This window comes from Vicugna pacos, chromosome 11, assembly GCF_048564905.1.
Source record: "Vicugna pacos chromosome 11, VicPac4, whole genome shotgun sequence".
Taxonomy (NCBI): domain Eukaryota; kingdom Metazoa; phylum Chordata; class Mammalia; order Artiodactyla; family Camelidae; genus Vicugna; species Vicugna pacos.
This window is the reverse complement of record NC_132997.1, coordinates 62,518,063-62,534,034: the sequence shown is the minus strand read 5'-3', so window position 1 is coordinate 62,534,034 and position 15,972 is coordinate 62,518,063. Positions and strand designations below refer to the sequence as shown.

Genomic DNA, 15,972 nt, shown 5'->3' with positions numbered 1-15,972 from the left:
ATGCTGTGAGTCCAAGAAAGCTATGATATGCCATATTTCAAAGAAAACATATGTAATAGATCACCTTAATTAAACATGAGTTATAGTGCTGTTGGCTGTTGAATTGAATTCAATGTTAATCAATCAAGAACATATAGTAAATAAGATGCCTTTAAACAGAAATACTCATAAAACATGTGTTGACTGGATGACAAAAATGTTTCACTTGACTATCTCAGGAATCTAACCCTGTATTTCCCCTAGAAGCAAGTGCTCAATATTTCTAATTCAGTTTTTAATGACTATATAGAACATAACTACTACAAATAATGAGAATTGACTATATCTATATCTATCTATCTATCTATCTATCTATCATCTATGTAGATTCATCTTTTCATAATACAAACTGTATTTTGGAAGAGAACTGATGTTAGCTTCTCATAAGATGTTTCTATCCTATTTATACAACCTCCAATTTTCACTTGGAGTTTAATTAAAACTATTATAATCATATGATGTTTCTATTTTAAATTTTCACTACAATGATTTACATTAAAAGAGTTCTTGCAGTCATAGCACTCTTGCATTCTTGTGGTAAAACATATTTGGAAATACACAGCACACCATTTTTACATTAATATTTATTAAAATATAAATGACAGAAGAAATGTATACATATCATTATTATACAGCAGGAATGGTCGATCACAAAGTAACTCAATCAGCACTCAAATCAAGAAACGGAATGCTGACAAGATGACCAAAGGCTCCTATCATTCCCCTTCCCATTCAAAAACACCCATATTTACTGAAGAACTGAGAAAACCATGTACATGTCAAAAGTAAGATGTGTGCTCAAAAAAGATCTGAGAAGATTCTAAGCTTTCACTTCAGGCTGATCCCTAGGCTCAGTGTCTATGTGTTAAAGAAGTGCTCAGCAAAGACAATCTTCAAATGTTTTAGACAAGTTTTTGTTGGTTGGTTGGTTTGGTTTTTGGCTTCAGGCACTCAAGGAAATCTGACAAAATACCAGATATATTTAGACTAAGGGAAAGAGTCTTCAGAGACCAAACACAACAAGGAATACAGTCTTCGCAGAAAAATAGTTTGTAAAGTCACCAAAAAAATAGGACTATTATAAGCCCTCAACAATTAAAAAACCCCAGCAAATTCTCATAAAGGGGGAGAATTTAATCTACACAGTTAGCACATACTATTAAAATATACAGATTCCAAAAAAGTCACAATACACAAAATAAACAGAAAGTCTGTCTCATTCAAAGAAACAACATAAGTTAACGGAAACCATTCCAAAGAAAGTTCAGATATTGAATTTACTAGAAAAACACTATAAAATGAGTGTTATAAATATAATAAAGGAGATAAAGAAAATCATAGACAAAAGTTAAAGGAAATTAGAAAATACTGCATGAACAAAATAAGAATATCAATAAAGAAATAGAACTTACAAAAATGAAATACATAGTAATTCTGGAGCTGAAATGTACAACTGAAATGAAACATCACTAATGGTGTTCAACTTCAAATATGAGCAGGCAGAAGAAAGAATCAATGAGTATTGGAAAAGGATAAGTAAAATTTAGTTAGAGGAGCATGAAGAAAAAAGTGAAGAAAAGTGAACAGACTGTGATACCTGTGGGAGAACAACAACAACAAAAATTGAATCAATATATGCACTATGGTAGCTCCAAATAGAGAGGAGAGAAGGAAAAAAATGCAAGAATGGTTCAACATAAGACAATAAATAGACGTAATATGGCATATTAGTAGAATGAAAGGAAAAAAACTGCATGATCATCTCAATTGATGCAGTAAAAACATTTTACAAAATCCAACATGCTTTCATGATTAAAAAGTCACTCAGAAAACTGGCAATAGAAGAAATTATGATATTTAATATCTTATATGTATATATTAATACTTAATATGATAAAGGGTATTTATAAAAAATACCACAGCTAATATCATACTCAGTGGTGAAAGACTGAAAGCATGCCTCTGAGATCAGAAAGAAAACAAAGATGCCATTTTCCCCATTGCTAGTCTACATTGTACTGGAAGTTCTAGGTATAGCAATAAAATAAAGAAGATAAACAGTATCTAATTTGGAAAGGGAGAAGTAAAACTATTTCTATTCATAAATCAAATGGTCCTAAAGAGTCACAAAAGATTATAAAGCCCCCCAAAATCCTCAAGATAGCTACTGGATCTAATAAAAAAAATTCAGTAAAGTTGTAGAGTAGTTGTAGGGTAAATCAACATGCAAAAATTAGTTGTATTTCTATAAAAAAGCAATAAATAATCCAAAAATGAAACTAAGGAAAAATTGAATTTATAATAGCAAATAAAAGATTAAAATATCTAGGAATAAATTTATCTAAGAAAGGGAGATTTGTACACTGAAAATATAAACCATTGCAGAAATAAATAAAAGACATAAAGAAATACAATGTGCTCAACAATTGGAGGCTTACCAATTTTTAGATGTCAATATTACTCAAAGAAATCTATATATTCAATGCAATCTGTATCAAAACTCCAACAGCCTTTTTTAGCAGAAATGTTTAAAAAAAAAAAACCCTCAAATTCATATGGAACTGCAAGGGGACCACAATAGCCAAAACAGTTTTGAAAAAGAACAAGTCTAGAGGACTTACACTTCCTACTCTCAAAGCTTACCACAAAGGTATAGTAATCAAAACAGTGTAGTTCTGACATAAAGACAGACATACAGATCAATGAAATAGAATTTAGAGTCTAGGGGGAAAAAAAAACATACATGTGTGACCAAGTGATTCTTGACAAAGATGGCAAATTCATTCAACAGGGAAAAATAGTCTTTTCAACATATGGTGCTGTGACAACTGGATTTCCACATTAAAAAGAATAAAGTTGGATTTTTAATTCACACCATATATAAAATTAATTCAAAATGGATCAATATTCTAAATATAAGAAGTCAAAGCCATGAAGTTTTTAAAACAAAACAAAGGGGTAAATCTGCATAAACTCGAATTTTGCAAAGGACCCTGAGATATGACACCAAAAGCATGAAAAACAAAAGATAAATAGATAAATTGAGCTTCAACAAAATTTAAAATGTTTATGCATCAAAAGATGTTACCAATAAAGTGATAAGACAATTTACAGAAAAGTATATAATGTCAGCAAATGATACATCTGGCAAGGGTATAATATGCAGAATATATAAGGTACTCCAAGAGCTCAACAATAAAACAAAACCAGATATATCATCTTTGTATATCACCACAAGATACAGAACATTTTTATCTCTCAGAATGTTTCTTTGTGTTCCTTTTCAGAAAACTTGCCTCCCACCCCAAGGCATTTTATCTCACCAATCATAAGTTAGTGCTTGAATTCATATAAATTGATTTATACAGAATGAACTCTTTTGCATCTGAAATTTGTTTTTCAACATGATGTTTTTGAGGTTTATCAGTGTTCTTACACATACCAGCAATACCAGCAATATGTTCATTCTTTCTCATGGATGAATAGCATTCTATTGTATAAATGTATCAAAATTTAAAAAATCTTCTCCTCCTGAAAATTTGGGCTATCTGTAGTCTGTGACATTATAAATAAGGCCACTATGAACATTTCTGGATATGTTTTTTTGTTATATATATATATCTTTTTATTTTGTTGGGTAGAAACTTAAGAGCAGAGATGCTAAGTCATAGGCAAGTGTTTTATACACAAACATTATATAAAGTGCCAGAAATTTTTCCAAAACTGTTTCATTTTTCACTCCTAATGGCAATGAAACTGTAGCAAATTAAGAAGAAGATTAATTTTTAAAATTTAAAATATCTGAGACTCATCCACTGAGAATTCCCCATTAAACTTAAGGATTGTTTGCAGAAATGGTTCACTTGTAGAGTTGATACACAAAAAGAGAAGTTTCCGTGATAGTCATAACCCTAACTTTGAAGAAGGGAACAGATTAAAGACGTAAATTCGTATCATTCAAATACAGTTCATTGAAGCCCACAGATCACAAATGCAGTGTGATCTACACAGCTGACATATTGAGAACATTGTTCCTTTATAGAAGACTGAGGCACTAGAAAGAAACTTAAGTCTGTGTTACATAGCCAATATTTTCTAAAAAAATTGATGCAATAACAAGGATCTTAACTAGTCTTCAAAGTGAAATTTCCAAAGTAGTATATAAATGTGATTATTTTCCATTTATTGAACAAAACTTATTTGGTTACTACTAGACTTCAAGCATTTTTTTGGGCAATCGGCAAAATAATTAGACAAAAACATTGCTCAATATCACTAAAGAAGGCTAACTATATCTTTTCAAAGATAAAACAATCAATAATCTTAATTATAATTATGAGATAACTGCCCAATATAGTTCTAAAATAATTTTAGTATGTCTTGTAATCAGGATCTTCAAATTCAGATTAATCAACCCATTTACTGATGTACCAGTAGAAATTAAAGCAACAGAAGCTGCAGCAACAGTAACTGCAGTACCAGTACTGGTGAAAAATGATTAAAAGGATAGAGTTCCACCATCTGTCTACTGTCTGTCTTCCAAACTGAACTTGGCAATGTTTTCTTAAACATCTTTATATGTTTTAATTGCCTACTACTCATGTGCAACACCTTTCAGTCTATATTGAGCAGGGCTTTTGGTTTATCATATTTAGAGAACTTTTTATAGAAAAACAAATAAATAAACTATTCTCTGTTTTCTAGGGAATGAAGAAGCATGCAAACAAGCCAAACTAAAATATTTCACACAACTAAGCTAGATATTATGGTTACTGCAATTTAAGAATAAAAACAATTTTAAACTAATCAAGAGACCTAAAATTATTTTAGGCTCATGTTATGATGGATTTTACAGCTTTATTATATAATATCTGATAATTTAAAAATATCAGTTCACACATGATTGTTATGTTTGTTATAGTGGGTAAACTGCTAAAAATGTATAAAGCCAATATTAAAAAGATGAAGTCTGGAATATCCACAAAACAATGCAGAATTTTTGATGCATTAAGTGACTTATGAAAGCTATGTTGATTTTTCTAATGACAGTTATGAAGATATCTATCCATAAACTTTCTCTTTTTTAAAGCACAATATATAGAGCATCAATTACATGTCAAGAAATTATGGATCACACTGGTTAAAATCAATCAACTACAGCAGTTGTGTTCTTGAAATAATATCCTCTTCTTCTACAAGGTGGTAGCATTAAAATATTCTGGTTTCTCCTTACCAAGTTCTCTTAGTTGGGCATAACTCCAAAGTTACTGAAATTAGATGATTATTTTATATAATATTTATATATATATAATGTATTTATATATTTATAAATATATATATATAGAGAGAGAGAGAGAGAGAAAATCTGAGTTAATTCAGTATATGTAACTACACTTAGAAGGGTGAATCCAGCACTATGATAATGACTAAGGAGCTACAGAACCAAATTTGGCACATATTGATGCTTTGCCTCTGTTAGTGCTAGGCAAGCCCAGTTATGAAAATTCAGTGTGCCTGTTTAACAACTTACCAAATGAAAAGAGATATGCCCTAGAACAGTGGACCAGCCTCAGAATGGTTTCTCATGTTGTGACAGAGAGGCAAAGATAAAGCAGAAACATCAAAAGCTTTTAAGGTGTAGGCTCAGAACTGGCACACTGTCACATGTCTTTTTAAATTAGTTTAAGCAAATCACAAGATATTTAGTGGGAAGAACCACAAAACCATGTGGAAAGGCTATGGATACATATGGTCACTTCTCAACAATAAATTAGACTCAAAACAACATTGTCTAAACAATCTGTTCTCTTAATTACAATTATTCTCTCCCCAAGCTGGGAGTAGTGTATCAGTCATATTCTTTCTCTAGCATGATTAAAAAATAAATTGGGAGCAGTTGTTATTCAATCTGTCCCATTGTATCAAAATTCAGGATATAATGTAATGATGTCTATCACCAATATGGGAAATGATCTTTCATAATTCTTGTCTTCTCTTTAAAATAATCATCTTGGACTTCATCACATTAATTCTTTACTTTTGCTTTATGATATCCATTCTAAAATATAGAACACCATCTCTTAAGTTTTTTCTCTTTTGTAATAAAAGATAAATTTTCTTAAAAAATATTTCATAGTTGTGTTCACAAAGTAGTTAGTATCAGAATGTATGTGCCAGCTCTTCACTCTTCACAAATGAGAGATCTATAACTGGTACATGATGGACAAATATACCTAGTAGATGATGGAAAATTAAAAAGACACTGTAAACATTTACTAATATAGTTCTACAATCCCTATGACAACATTTGCAAGAATGCAAGCTGATTATAGCTGATTTAATGAATAAAACTGTTATGTCTTCCTTGATTTTCACTGGGGGCTAAAAATCAAGTGTAATATTCATTATTTTATATTAACTATTCACCATGCAACTCAGTATTCTTAATCCAAATGCCAAAAATATAAAATTTAAATTTCTGTTATGGAAGATCAGAAGAAATCTCAAATCCTGTAATAATGTATGTAGAAGTGGAGAAGTGGAAGAAAAAGCAGAAGGAGAAGAAATGGAGGAGGAGGGACAATGGAGACAAGGAGATAAATGCATTCTTAAAGACATCTGAAAACTGCTTCCTATTTTTCATTATCATCATTTTTCATATTTATGGAACACTAAATACATTCCATGCATTGTACTATGTATTTTTAAACAAGAGGTGTTCAAAATAGGAATAAAGTTACCAATAGCACTCATTATCAGCAATTATAAGAGTCAGTAAGGTTTTCCTTACTTGTTCAATCATTTATCAACAGCAATCAGGAATCTTATTTCAATTATCAATAACAAAATTCCAAAGTCTGTGCTAACTTTCATTAATTTTAATAACTGTATAATGTGAATCTCACTTATATTTTTACTCTTATTATTTATCTTACTACATAGGTTATTTATTTTCTTAAACAGATGACTTTCATCCTTAGGGAACTTATAAGCCACTTAAACACAGAGATAACCAGTGGAAAAATGGGCTGGAAAAGGAGTTGCAATTTAATATGCTAATCTCTGGAGGGACACTAAGGGCAAATCTGCAATGATTCCATTCTGTTTATGCTGGTGACTCTCCATTTTTTTCGTGAAGACCAAAGTTGCTTTAGCAGTGGTTACATACATGCCATCTCCATATTACTCTGAGCAAGGTTTTTAATTCCAGTTTATATCTAAATGCTTCAAATGAATTCAGGATTATGAATTTTTTAAGCTGTGCCTTTTTCAGATTTACCCGCATTTATCAATTTCTTGGCTCTGCATAAATTAGCACATTTTATTTCTTTCTTCTAAATGCAATTCTTCTTACTGAAGAAAATACCTAAAATTATTTTTTGAGTTTCTGGATGTGGTAAAGTCTCCCAAGGTGTCTTTAACTTACTATAGTTTTGGATGTGATTTATCTAGATATAGAGTTTGAGGTGTGGAAATATTATTCATAAAGCTTTTGACAATACTCTTCCAATATATTTAACTTTTAAGGGGTGGCTGATGTGATTACTTTGAGCCCATTTAATCTTAGTTGTAAGGAATGTGAACAACTATTCTCAATGATAGAGAATATATTATCGCCATTCTTTAAGAGAAAAGTTACATATTTATATGTATATTATAATTATTTATAATACACACAAGTATTTTAGGCAGAATAAGTTTGGAATCAAGAGAATAAGCTTTATAGACAAGCTGATTTAGACTTTAATATGTCTTTCATTCACATTAATGTGAATGCTTTAGTAAAATTCTTCACAGTCTGAACTTACTTGCTCATCTATCAAATTCGGTTAACAACTGGTAAGATAACTAAATTAATGTGAACGTATGCATGTACCCCAGTACTTCTATTTCTTGCAGTGTTCAATTTCTATTTGTTGACTTGTATCTCATGGAGCCAGAGGACTGTTTTGACTCAGTGTAACTGGAGTAATGATACACACCACTTTGTGATTTTGTTTTTCTCTTCTACTACCCACTTCCCCTCGGACTGCATCCAGTTCTCTTGAGTGATGGAATGGGCAGAGATGTCAATCTGGGTTTTGCCTGAACCCAGGATAATTTACAGAGGGCATCAGTAGGGCATACTTCTGGTTTTTCTGCTATTTTTGATTACTTCCTGTTAAAAAGCAGATTAGTGTCTCCAACAATAAATTGTGGATGTAAAACCATGTCATTTTGTATTTTTCCTGTGAACTTCATTGATGCATTTGGCAATGTTTTGTTGAGAAGGAGGTAAACAGAAATTTAACATAAAGACCTCGGAGGTTTCATTAATATTCACTGCTTATGCTAAACGAGGCTGGTGCATAATGTGATGCCTCTGAGACTTGTTATTTAAAATTATGTTTTTTAAAGATTATTTAATATTGAATCCTCATTTCCTTAATGACAAATTGGGAAAATGGTATATTTCAAAGTGATTCCATGGAATTACCACTACTTACATAAAGGATAGCCCATAAAAATACTTAATCTGTCAATAGAAAATTACTTCCTGGCTGGGGATTGTATCATTCAATAATTTTAAGATAGCCTAGAATAAAACATGATCCTATAAGTAAATTACTGTTATTTAAACAGAAATACAGAATAGATTTAATGTGGTGATACTAGCCTTAGCTGCAATATTCAACCAATTTAGCAAAATGGCATGAAATTCCAAATGACCTGCTCTGCCTAGGTATAACTATTTTAAAAAATCAACTGAATATAATTGAAATAAAAAATTGCAATCTGACATTATACAGAAATCGTGTTCAGTTACTTTTCCTAATAGACTTGGTTTCTTAATTTAAAAATGATGTGCTTTTCAACTTTTTCTTCAGAGAAAACTATTTTGGAAGTTTTATATGAGGGGTAAGTGTAGTTTAACTTCCAATTTACATGACATCTACTTCTGTGTAGTTAAATGTATAAATTCCTAAAATGGGACCTAAACTTTTCAGTATCTTTTGAGAACGGCTTAATATACTCCCTAACAACTTATTTACATATCTATAAATAGAAACCAGCAGTTAGCTTTCTCATGGCATAGCTTGAAGATGTCACACAGAAATGGCATCTCACAAAAAGGAGTAAAAGAAGTAACAGGTCATCAGCCTTAGACCTCAGGTGGTTAAAGAGAGAATGTATTTGGTGTCTGCCACAATTTTGCAAACTTTAATGACACTTTTATCCATGTAACTGATCTCTCTGGCCAGGAAACTATCTGTCATGTGACTGGTGGGATGACAGTTAAGCCAGACCTAATGAATCCTCTCCGTATGCCAATATGTTTGGCCACCCAGGAAGTGGCTCAGAGGTTCAAGGAGCTGGGCAACGCTGCCTTGAACATCAAACTCTGGGTCACAGTAGGAAGCAGGACAAAGAGCCCTGAACCAGCAGTGCACTCGGCCCTGAGAGCCCTTGTCTGCTCAGGAATGAAGATCGGGCAGGTTGTGGATGTCTCCTCCACGCCTTCTAACAGCACTGGCAAGAAGGGAGGTCACCATCGGTGAACAGGACTCCTCAAATTGTTGTTTTCCATTAACAAATTGTATTTTTGTAATGAAAACAAAGCAAACAAAAACAGCAAATACATGCATATTTAGTTGCAAATAAATGACTAAGACTTTGCTGGGTAGAAAAAGACATTGGATAAATTGAAATTCTAAGTTTATCTTAACATATGCTTGAAAGTCAGCTTATATTCTACTAAACAAGAAAACATGTAAACATACGGTAACAAGTACATAATTATGTGTATCATGAGTACAATATGCTTTCATGAACAAAACCACACCATGTATAAAAGGTCAGCTTTAGGATATTTAAGTGGGAGCTGAAATAAAGACATTACAAGACAAAATATGAGTAAAGCAGAATTATAATATAAAGCAAAATAAATTACACCTTCCTTCATTTACCTGTAGTGTCCCAAAACTCCCATTTTTTTTCTTCTAAAAGTATTTTGTGATATTCAGGGTAGATAGTAGAAATATAAGAAAATAGCTCAGTGAACAAAAAACTTCAACTCTAATGGAATGTTTATGCAATTACATCTGCTGAGATATTTGTGAACTAAATTAATATACATAAAGCAGTTAGGCATGTTCTTGATCTGTTTACTTAGTCAAAGTGTTGAGATGCATTTCAGGAAATCTGAAACTAAGTTAGAAGGATATCACTGGCCTCACTTACTGTAAGAACTAGCAGTAAATTATCGGGTTTGGTAAAATGCAGATGATAGAGGCACACCCATGCAGTACACTGGAATAACCAGCAGTTATTAGGAAAGAAAATAAAGTCATATTCAAGAAAAAATATATTTTCCACACAACAAGATCATAAGGATAATCAGTCCCTAGGTATGTTACTGATAACTACAGTTTTCATAGGACAAAAATCAATATCGAATACACAGCTGGCTTTTATACTATCATTAAAACCACTAATTTGATATTCAGTTTTTAATGCAAGCTATGGGATAAAAGCACATAGAAACATCCCTCTTTCTTCTCAAAATATTCTTCTCTTAAGTCTTTGACTCTATCAAAAGAAAAATAAAGACAAACAACAAAAAGGAAGAGTTGGGGCAAGAAAAACATAAGAAGGAAAGAAAAAGAATAAGCAACTCAGAGATAGAGAAAAACATTGAGATTGACCTAAGCGCATGGAAATGGGCAAATTATAAAATTTACCCCATAGTTTGAGAGAAGTGGTATATAGCCAATCCATATTATTTCAAAGCCAAAGAAAAGAAAAAAAGGACAAAATAAATGTATGTGGAACATTTTCTTAAAGAAATACACATAACAGAAATATTTTTATTCTTAAAATTGTATTCACATTTTCCTTGACAATCATTATTTCATAATTATATATAATATAGTGTCAAGAATACATAACTCTTGCTGACTACCTCTTGATATAAGCATTAATATCAAATGCTGTGTCTTTATGGGTATAATATTTTATTAACAATATTCTCACTAGAAATAAAGCAGAATTTGAAAACTAGACTTCATGATTATCTTGAACTGATAACAGGTTTCCAATGTTCTAAGAAAGCTAGATACATCAAAATCTTTAAGGATGGAAGGGTGACAAGACAAATTAAAGCAATTGACTGAGATGTAATGTGAGTGCTTAGATTAGCTGTGGCACATATCTTAGATATAAGATATGATATCTTATATCATAATGTGTCTATTATGTTGATTCTGAAGTATGATATACAGGGTTTATAACTTTCATATGCCAAAAAAAAATATATACAAAAAAAGAAGCTTGTCAGAAGTACTGATAATCTGGAAAAATGCATATGGCACTCTTGCAATAATAACTGAGGAAATTTTTTCATAAAATTTGGTTGATAATTGCTTCTCTTTTACTTCATTGTGTATACGTTTGTAGACATATCCAGTTTTAAAATATAATTTTCAATATAGAATATGGATAAATCAAAAAACACTTTTACTTTAAAAACTAGTGTTATGATTAGAAATAATAGCTTATTTTATGTATGTTTTTGGAAACAAATCATTGGTCCTTACTGCACATAGAGTCACAGAAATAGAACATTTACTAGCTAGTATTTATTTAAATTAACAAAATATGTCCTTTGTAAAAAAGTAGACAAATAAGTCTGTGGGCTCTCATATTAATGCAAAGCTGGATTTTTGCATTAATTCATTAATTGCTAAATTACTGCTTGAAATAAAGATGCAAACAAGAATGAGTCTCTTAGCAAAGTAACAGAGAAGCATTGATTGTCCTCAAAAAAATGGTTTTATATTAAAATACATTTTAAACTTACTTAGTCTACTTTTTTTCCCCTTAACTAGAGGAGCCAGAATATTGGAGCCTTTTTCATCTTTTGAGAAACTATACAAAAGCTGCCTTTCAAATTTTTCTATGAATATGAACAGCATTCTTTCCAGGGTCACATATGTTATATTCTAGTTTAGAGTCCATGTACCACATGAGTTACTTTTATTTATGAAGTTCACAAGACCTTACACAGACCTAGAAAATTAGAAACATGACATTGGGACAAAGTTATGTTGTACAAGTGATTTTCTTGTTTGCAAAAGTAAGAGAAATAAAAGACTCAATATTTATTGAGCTCTTAAATTCCAAACACAGCTCATCCTTTTTCTCATTTTATCCTGAAAACACACATATTGCTATTATATCTATTCTCTCTCAGAAATTAATGTTCAGAGAGATTAAACAGCTTGCCAAAGACAGTTGGGAATGTAAGAGGTTGTGTAAGTACACCAAAATCATGTCTACATGGCTATAGAAATTATTTAATCACATAATGTACAGTAACAGGAATTTTTATGTTGGATAAACAGACATTTGATCTAATCAACAAACGGACCTTCCTCTGGCAAAGCTAATCACACATTCTCAACCCAGATTTTGCAATCTTCAAATGAATGTGATTTTTAAAAATGGTTGGAACCTGATGATATTTAACAGCAAATCATACATAAATATAACTGCCAGACAAATAAGGATAACAAACAATGGAATAAAGTTAAATACTAAAAACAAGTGAACTTTCAATCTCATAAGACAGCATATATGATAAATTCAGAAGCAGTAGTCACTATGAGGTTATCTCTCCAATATTTTGTAAAATACAAACTGAATAAAATAACCCTCTGGAGTTTCCAGGACACAGTATCAAGTTTTTTGGTGCAAATTTTGTATACAAAAATAGAAAAATATTTAGATAAATGTGACTTTCAAAAGGCAGTCTAGACATGTTTGACTCTGTGCTTACTTACCACTACCTTGCATTACATAAAACGATAAGAAAATTGCTTACTCACTTGAATACAATAAAAATCACAAATGTATTCACACGCAATGAAATATCACCCAGTATATTTGGGACATTGTATTGCAACTCATTAATGAAGAAAGTTTTAGAGCTTAGGTAACAGAAAGTGAATTTTATTCTATTGAATATATTTGAATAAAACAAACAGTACTGAAAATAGAAACATAAAATAAAAAATACTGACATAAAATTTTTAAAATGTTAATGTATTACTGCTAAGCATTCAAAAACATAAATCTACACATTAATTTATTAAATGTGAGGGAATCAAGTTTTACTCAATAGATACCTCAAGTTTTCTAAAATTTTTCTAATTTAACACAACAATATTGCTTTCCAGACCTTTTTACCTTTGCAAATACTATTTTTTATTCTGAGGCCTTTTAACCTATCCAGATCAGATGTTAGATCCATTGACAATTAAACACCCATGCTACATAACTTTGTGCTGATTCAATGTAAAAATTCCAGATTAGCCACAGATACTCATTAAAACTAACAAAAGCTTCATGGTTAATTCCCTATATGCAGGGATGTATATTGCTCCCTAGCTCTGAATAGCTCTTAAATTTTTCTTATTTCTTACCTATTGTGCCAACTGTTGATAACCGGATTTTGCCATCTGCTTCTTGCACATGTCTAAAGAGACAAGAAAACAAAAAAAAGAATAATTTCTCGTACAGGGATTCAATCATAGTACAAACTAGACATAAGACTATTTTAACATTCTTGTCTGATTTTGTTTTTTGAAGTCATTAATATTAACAGAGAATAAATCTTAAAGAATTTTTATTCCTTCTACAAAAATCCTTTAGACATTAAAATTTGTCTGAAATTTTCTCTGGGAAAAAGATGAAATGTTTGTGATAGATAAGGCACAATTTGGTTAAAAAAATTACTAAACATACTTCTAACAAAAAAGTAGGAAAGTATTTTCCAGGTCAGAATATTCATTTTTATTTTTATGAAGCATTTGTTGTGTGGGTGACCTGGTTATATCTTGGTTTCTCATAGTAGAAAAACTTCATGAAGATTGGAATATCATCTCTTAGGATCATTACTGCACCCCCAATGCTTAACACAGGGTCGGTACACAATAGGTATTCATTTTTTTTTCAACTCCCTATGCTATAATACCAATAAAGAAGAGTTTTTCATGAAATATATACTGTGAAAGAAAGATACTTCTAGGTGGCACTTGGTAGGATTGGATATTACTTGGCAAACAAAAGTTCTTACTTAAACAACAAACCCATATCTGAAGGCATTAGAGTGTTTCAGAAGTTGACAATGTTTAGAAGAAGAAAAATTCCAAAAAAGCAAGAAGATTTAGAGGAATGTTGACAATTACAGCTGACCTGGAAGGCATTTATCCATCCCAGGTTTTGGCTAAAGGTCTAGAATAGGACTTGGTTTGCCCACTAAGTCACTTAATAAATTATGTTTCCTCTATATCCACTTTGGTGAGAGTTTCTATCATAAATTAGAAAAACGGAGCTGGACTGGAGGTCAAAGAGTTGAGGCATAGTCTCTGAAAAACAAAGTGTTATGCTTGAAGGCCTCAAGGCGTAGGGTTAGGCGGCCTGACTAGAGGTTGGGCTTGCGAGCACCAAATAAGATTTAAAGTCCTAGAGGGTAGGGCAAATTGAAAGAGGATTTCCAACCACTTTTCTGTCTGGTCATTTACCAGTCTGAACACAGTGAATATGACATGCTGTATTACTGCAATTTAATTTGCAATTCTGTGATGAAAATGATCACTGGTGTATTTTATGTGCTTATTGTATATTTGCATATAATGCTATTTTTTGTTAAGCTTCTGTTCAAGTTTTTGCCTTCTATTAATTTAATAATTTTTGTGTTATAACTATTGATTTTGGAGGTTGAGATAAATCTAACACAAAACAAACACATGACAAAGACTATAAAAAGCTTAAATTATAGAACAATATTTCTCATGAATACAGATTAAAAATCCTATCCTATATGAAGTATAAAAAACTAATTCCATTGACATAAAAAAGGTAATGAATCATGACCAAGTGGATTTTATTGTACAAGTGGTTTAACATTAGAAAATTAATCTTTCTGACTCAACATATTAGAAAAAAGGAGAAAACTTAATCATCCAGATAGATTCCACAAATATATTTCACAAAATCCTAAACTGACAAACTAGGAATGATAATACATCATTAATACGATAAAAATTATGTATATACATCTATAAAATACTCATATTAATTCATAAAATAGTGAAGAAATCCTTGCCAACAGTAAGATAATGCCTATCATCATCATTTAAAAATTAAATTAATTAATTAAAAACAAATATTTAAAGAGAATACTATTTATTATAGTATTGAAATGATCACATAGGTAGGAATAAATATAACAAAGATGCCCTTTACGCACAAAACTTCAAAATATTATTCAAATAAATTTTTGAAATAACAAAATAAAAAAGGCAGATGTTATGATCAAAGATTCAAAGACTCACTATAATAGAGATATTATTCCCCTCCTCCAAACTATATACACATGTTAAGAAATCCAAATAAAATTCTGTAGTGTGTGATTGCATATGTGTATGAACACACAAATTGTTTCAAAATTTAAGAGAAAAAAGATTCTATAATAATATAAGAAAGAGGAACTAAGCAGAAGAAAAGAACAAAAATACTACCAGCTATCAAGCCCAATTTTAAAGCTCTGTTAACATTATCCAATATGTGCTTGATGTAGGGATAGAAAAATTAGATCAATGAAACTACATAAACTATTCATAATTGGACCACATATATTTTGTCACTTGATTTATGATAAAAATGACACTTCAGTGCAGTGGAAACTATTATTTTAGTAATAAATGATGTTGGGTTAATTAGATACCATTATGAATAAATATATAAGTTCTCATCTTCAGTAGACACCAGGAAAATGTAAAATAAAGCTGTAATGAAGTATGACCACAGGCAAAACAAAATGGCTAAAGTAATCAGTAAATACACCAACTTTTGACAACAATGTGAAGCACCACAGAAAGCTTCTCTGCA

At 31.0% G+C, this 15,972-nt stretch overlaps 1 long non-coding RNA gene across 1 annotated transcript in view; it reads right to left on the bottom strand.

Moving 5' to 3' along the window:
• The window catches only part of LOC140699806 (uncharacterized), a 223,001-nt gene that overhangs the window by 76,758 nt on the left and 130,271 nt on the right, over positions 1-15,972 (bottom strand). The window contains exon 2 of the long non-coding RNA XR_012078049.1: positions 13,503-13,555. This is a non-coding gene — a long non-coding RNA (uncharacterized lncRNA). The remainder of the gene's footprint in view (positions 1-13,502; positions 13,556-15,972) is intronic.